This window comes from Silene latifolia, chromosome 9 (assembly GCF_048544455.1).
Source record: "Silene latifolia isolate original U9 population chromosome 9, ASM4854445v1, whole genome shotgun sequence".
NCBI classification, from domain to species: domain Eukaryota; kingdom Viridiplantae; phylum Streptophyta; class Magnoliopsida; order Caryophyllales; family Caryophyllaceae; genus Silene; species Silene latifolia.
The window spans coordinates 99157039-99163904 of record NC_133534.1 but is presented as its reverse complement, the minus strand read 5'-3'; positions in this window follow the sequence as shown (position 1 = coordinate 99163904).

Below are 6866 nucleotides of genomic sequence, written 5' to 3'. Positions count from 1 at the left end.
CATACTTGACAAAGGCAAGGCAGCCGAAACCTCACAAAAAAAGACCATGCCTCTCAAAAAATGTTACCAATGCCAAGGTTATGGTCACTTTGCCAAAGAATGCCTAACCAAGAGAGCCCTTAGTAGCTTTGAAGTGGTTCATTGGGGTGATGATGAGATCCTTGTGTGTGATGAGGATGAGGGAGGGACGGACCATGAGGAGGCTGATGTGGTTATGCCGGATGCGGGTCTTAGCTTGGTTACTTGGAGAGTGATGCATACCCAACCCCAACCCTTGGAAATGGACCAAAGACAACAAATCTTTAGGTCTAGGTGCACCATTAAGGGAAGAGTTTGCAATCTTATCATTGATGGAGGGAGTTGTACCAATGTAGCCTCTAGTACTCTCATTGAAAAGCTATCATTACCCACGCAAGACCATCCTAGTCCTTATAAATTAAGGTGGCTTAACAAGGGGGCAGAAGTTAGAGTGGATAAGCAATGCCTTGTGACCTTCTCCATTGGCAAGAACTATTCGGATGAGGCCCTTTGTGATGTTCTACCTATGGATGCTTGTCATCTTCTTCTTGGGAGACCTTGGGAGTTTGATAGGGACTCGGTACACCATGGGAGAGACAAAACTTACACCTTCAAGTTTGGCTTAAGAAAGGTCATTCTAACACCCCTTCCACTCGTCCTTAAGCATACTACACCACCATCCATGCTTGAACCTTCAAAAGAGGTATTATTGATCAATGAGGCCGAGATGCTTCAAGAGTTAAAGGGTGATGAAGATGTCTATGCTCTTATTGCAAAAGATGTGGTTTTTGGGCAGAATGTTGCACTCCCTAAGGAGGTCCAAGAGCTCCTCCAATCCTATGAAGATGTGTTCTCAAATGAGCTTCCAAGTGGCTGCCTCCTCTTAGGGGCATTGAGCATCAAATTGATTTCATTCCGGGAGCTACATTACCAAACAAGGCTGCCTATAGAAGTGATCCTAAAGCTACTCAAGAATTACAACAACAAATTGGAGAGCTTGTGAGCAAAGGCTTTGCGAGAGAGTCCCTTAGTCCGTGTGCTGTCCCGGCCTTCTTAGTGCCAAAAAAAGATGGGTCTTGGAGGATGTGTACGGATAGTAGAGCTATCAACAACATTACCATCAAGTATAGGTTCCCAATACCTAGGCTTGATGACATCTTGGATAAGCTTAGTGGAGCTCAATTGTTTTCAAAGATTGATTTAAGGCAAGGCTATCACCAAGTAAGAATCAAAGAAGGAGATGAATGGAAAACGGCATTCAAAACTAAGCATGGGTTATATGAGTGGCTTGTGATGCCCTTTGGTCTTTCTAATGCACCAAATACCTTCATGAGGCTCATGACCGAGGTACTTAGACCTTACTTGGGCAGATTTGTGGTTGTTTACTTTGATGATATCTTGGTCTATAGTCCTTCCAAGGAAGAGCACCTCAAGCATTTGCAAGTGTTGTTTGAAACTCTTTGGGAGCACAAGTTGTATGGCAAGCTAGAGAAGTGTTCTTTTATGCAAAATGAAGTCCAATTCTTGGGCTTTATCATTTCTGACCGGGGCATATTGGTTGATCAAGAGAAGGTTAAGGCAATCAAATCATGGCCTATACCTAAGAACATCACGGATGTAAGGAGTTTCCATGGGTTGGCATCGTTCTATAGGAGGTTCATCAAAGATTTTAGCACACTTATGGTTCCTATAACCGAATGTATGAAGAAAGGGGAGTTCAAGTGGGGAGACAAGGCTGAATCATCCTTCAATATCATCAAAGAGAAGCTATGTGAGTCTCCTATTCTTACTTTGCCAAATTTCAATAAGTTGTTTGAAGTTGAGTGTGATGCTAGTGGCATTGGCATTGGGGCTGTCCTTGTTCAAGAGCACAAGCCAATTGCTTACTTTAGTGAGAAATTGAGTGGTGCCAAGCTCAATTATTCAACCTATGATAAGGAGTTTTATGCTATTGTTCGAGCCTTAAACCATTGGAGTCACTACCTAAAAACTCGACCATTTGTCCTCCATTCTGATCATGAGGCTCTCAAATACATTATTGTTAACACAAGCTCAATCATAGGCATGCTAAATGGGTGGAGTTCTTACAATCCTTCAACTTCTCAAGCAAGTACATAGAGGGGAAAGATAATATAGTGGCTGATGCATTGTCAAGGAGGTTCATTATGTTGAGTTTCATGGAGCAAAGGGTCCTTGGGTTTGAGTACATGAAGGAATTATATGTGGAAGATCCGGATTTTAAAGAGGAATGGGAGCTCCTTCAATCTGGCCAAATCAAACTCAAGAGCAAATACTTGGTTCAAAATGGGTTCTTATTCTTTGGAAACAAGTTATGTGTACCTAGGGGACCTTATAGAAACTTGTTGATAAGGGAAGTTCACTCCAATGGCCTTGCCGGACACTTTGGTATTCAAAAGACCTATGACATACTCCAAAAGCAATTCTATTGGCCTAAGATGCTAGGGGATGTCCAAGATGTGATTAAGAGGTGTGCTCCTTGTCAACAATCAAAATCCTACTTCCAAACAGGCCCCTACACTCCTTTGCCGGTTCCAAATCAGCCATGGGAAGACATAAGCATGGATTTCATTGTTGCTTTACCAAGAACTCAAAGAGGGAAGGATTCAATCTTGGTGGTTGTGGATAGATTTAGCAAAATGGCTTATTTCATTGCTTGCAAGAAAATAGAAGATGCAACTAGCGTGGCCGAGCTCTATTTCAAGGAAGTGGTCAAGCTACATGGTATTCCTAAGTCCATTGTCTCGGATAGGGATTCCAAATTCATGAGTCATTTTTGGAGGACCTTATGGAAGCTACTCAAAACAAGGCTCTTGTTTAGCACCTCCCATCACCCTCAAACTGATGGGCAAACGGAAGTTACCAACAAGACCTTGGGGAGGATCCTTAGATGCATGGTTGCAAGGTCATTGAAAGATTGGGACCTCAAACTAGCTCAAGCCGAGTTTGCCTTCAACCGAGCCCCTTCCACAACCACGGGCAAGTCTCCATTTGAGGTGGTATATGGCGTGAATCCTATGATGCCTACTGATTTGGTACCCATCAATAGGAATACCATTGATTATGATGCTAAGAAAAGAGTTGAACAAATGCTCCATATCCATGAACAAGTCAAGAAGCAAATTGAGAAGGCTAATGAGGCTCATAAGGCCAAATCCAAGGGTGTTAAGGACAACAAAAGCTTTGAACCCGGAGATCTTGTTTGGATACACTTGAGAAAGGAAATATTTCTAGAAAAGAGGAAGAATAAGCTCATGCCTAGAGCTGATGGTCTATTCGAAGTACTTGAGAAGTTCAGGTCCAATACATACAAGATAAACCTTCCCGGAGAATATGGAGTCCATGGAACTTTCAATGTTGGGGATTTAAGTCCTTATTATGAAGAAATTGAGGGGGATAAGCTCGAGGATTTGAGGGCAAATCCTTTTCAAGAAGGGGAGATTGAAGCAAATCAAACCGAGGAAGGCCTCATTTCACCCGGTTTTGGACCTCGTCACAATTTGAGGTCTAACACCAAAACCGTCTAAGAAGTCATGGCTCCAACCGTCCCAATTCTTATCTTGGGTGAGTTTGGGATGTTTTTGTGTAGGATATTTTATCTCCTAAAGCTACCATTCAGATTTTAATTGAAGAAACATTGCAAAGGTACAAGGGGACCCGGTTTTGAACAATGAGCTAAATGTCACTATCAATCTTTCCTCTTTTGTTCCAACAAAGCTCAAGGAACTTTTTGGCTGCAGTATGGAGTCTTACACGGTTTCCTCAAGCCCCAATCAGTCCATATAATCATAAATAAGAAGTTGAGCTACAAACAAGGAAGATTGGACTATTAGTTTACTTTCTTTGCTTTATGTCATTTTCATTTCAGCATTGTCATAGTCCTTGGCTGCCGTTTTTTTCGGTCTTTAGCTGCTATTTTTGTGGCCCTTAGATGCAACTAGTAATCAAGGGTCAAGATTGTAAGCCTTGGTCTATATAAATCAAGCTAGGCACTTGAGAAACTTCAGATTTGAATGAACATTAATACAAGTGAAAACCTAGTTTTCTCTCTTATAATTCTTTGCTTAGTGCTAGAAGAACCTCCTTTGCTTAGTGCTAGGGGCTGAGTAAGTTCATTGCTTTGTGCTTGAACCAACTCTTAGTCTTAAACCTTGGCTTTGTGCTTGGTTTAAGTCATATCCCAATACTCAATCCTTAGCATTTTGCAATCGTTTTAGTATTCAATTTCTGTCCAAAATCGAGTTCTAGTAGTTTTAATCCATTTATTCCGGAGTTACTTGAAGACGGTGCCATTCGAGGAGGCGGTCCATCAAAGACGGTGTTTCCTAGAAGTGCGTGCCATATGAAGTGCAAGGGACCAAAGGAGTTGGTTTCCGAATTTGTAAATAGTTTATTTGATTTACTATTTTTAGGAAGGCCATACTAGGATTTGATCATTTTTTGCTTTGCATTTGTTTATATGTTTGCATGCATAGCCAAATCGCCATACCTACACATGCATATCTTTTTATTGAGTCATCGACCGTGTCAATTAAAATTATCGTAGTTCATCGCTTTAGTTCACTTAAAACATGATAGATAATAAATTGGCAAGACCTATCACTTAATAATAATTGAGAATTAGCCTTACCAAATAGTAGAAACCATGAATCCCAATTCCATAAGGAAGTAGGCTCGGCTCACCGGGGTGCTAAACTTGTTACGTTGGGTAAGTGGGTAGTAAAATGTTATTACATCGAAATTTGGATTGAGCTCAACGGAAGTATTCATGACCGTAGTCGCATGTGTTCCGGGCTAAAGATAAATATTAGAGTAATCTTATCGACCGAGAGTTCTAGAAGTAGAATCGATTAAAGAGTTAATCCACCGAGTTATATTGATAAGGGATGAATCGGCTCACCATGCCCAAGTTAATATGAATTTGGATCTCGGGATCATTTATAATAGTTGGGTAGAGGTCACTATATAAATGCTTAAAGCTTGTTAAAAATGTTTACAAGTATTATTAAAACAATAGATGTTTATTAATTCTTTCACTTTTATTTTTGTATTCATATTTGTTTTCTCAATTGCAAAGGCAACTCCAAATTCAAACGCAACCACTAGCTCGAACACTCTAACCAATGTTTCATGGCTCCGATCCTTCATGGATCGTTGTAAATTAGAAAAGAATGGGTCCAATTTCGCCGACTGGGACGCACAACTTCGCTTGGCCGCGGAGGGTGACGATAAGATTCGTTACCTTACCGAGGCCTATCCCGCCGCACCTACCGCTAGGTCTACTCCCACCGCTAGGCAAGCCTATGAGACTTACCAAAAGGAGTCGACCGCGATCAAAAATGTGTTGATCTTCTTAGTGGAGGCTAAACTCCAAAGGAGTGCTATAAAGATTAGCACCGCCTATGAGATCTATACGAAGCTTGTGACCATGTTTTCACAAGCTCCGAGGATCATTCCATATGAAGTGGCATCCGCATTCTTATATCTCAATATTAAGGAGGGCCAAAAAGTTAGCCCTCATGTGCTCAAGTTGATGGAGCATGTTGAGACCTTAAAAATGCAAAAGGTAGAGATTCCCGAGGAACTCATCATTGATCGAATTCTTCATTCCTTGAACAAGGTTAAAGCATACGTCCAATTCAGGGTGAATTTTAATATGCAAAACTTGAAAGTATCCCTCGATGAATTGCACAAAATGCTTGTGCAAGCCGAGAGGGACATGGGGCTAAATGCTAGCACCACCAAGGATGTGCTCAACATTAATCATAAGAGCAAGGGGAATTTCAAGAAAGGCGGTCACAAGGGAAAGAAGCCTACTCCCTTCAAGAACAAAGGAAAAGCTTGTGAAGCTAGCTCCTCTAAGCCCAAGAAGGGTGCCCCATCCGGGGACAAATGCCACTATTGTAATGATGTTGGGCATTGGAAGAGAAATTGTCCTAAGTACCTTGGCGACATCAAAGCTGGAAAAGTTATTCCAGCAGGTAAATAACTATCCCTATCTTTTAAGTTTCGATCTCAACCTTGGTATTTTGATACAAGTTGTGATATTTACCCCTTTTTATTGTAATTAGGGCATCCAAGCAAGGACAAGGGAAAACAAAAGCAAGCTTATAAGATCTTGAGGGAAGCTAGATGTAGCCTCCCATGATGCTAGATCGATGGAAGCTTGGCTTTATTTTGTTTTGTCTTTATTTTCATGTTGTATTTTGAAACTTTAGAACTATTTTGATTTCCTCGTTCAACTTGAAAGTTTGGTTGTTTCCTTAAACAATAGTTGTATTTTGGATATTGGTGACTTGGTTTGTAACCCAAGTCACTTACTTTAACGTATCGTTTATTCTAAAATTTGTCATCATACACTACTTGCTTCGAGAAACATTAAGATTTTATCAACTTAAATTGATCTAATAGACAATTATAATGATTGAGTCATTATATGTCCATGAGCTATGAATTTGATTCTCCTTATGCCATTGTGACTAAAGTCACAACTTACTAATGAAAGATCAATTATGAAGTTATGATTGAGTTGTTGAACTCAGACAAGGGAACGTTTCCAACCTTATTTGATACACCTATCAAAATTTAAATCATCTAGTCTATGATATGCTTTCAATATGTTTCGATTAAATCATCATTATGTTGATATGTACTACGTTTTTCCCTCCGTCTCCGTCTCCATCACTATTAAGTTGTTTTGTGGCTCAAAAGCTATCTTTGGAGAAAAAGAGCATTTTTCCTAAAGATAGAGTGGGAGTGAATTTAGCCACAAACTCTTCTTGTAGAGGAGACCAAAAGAAGATGTTCTTAAGGAAACTACGCGAGGAGAC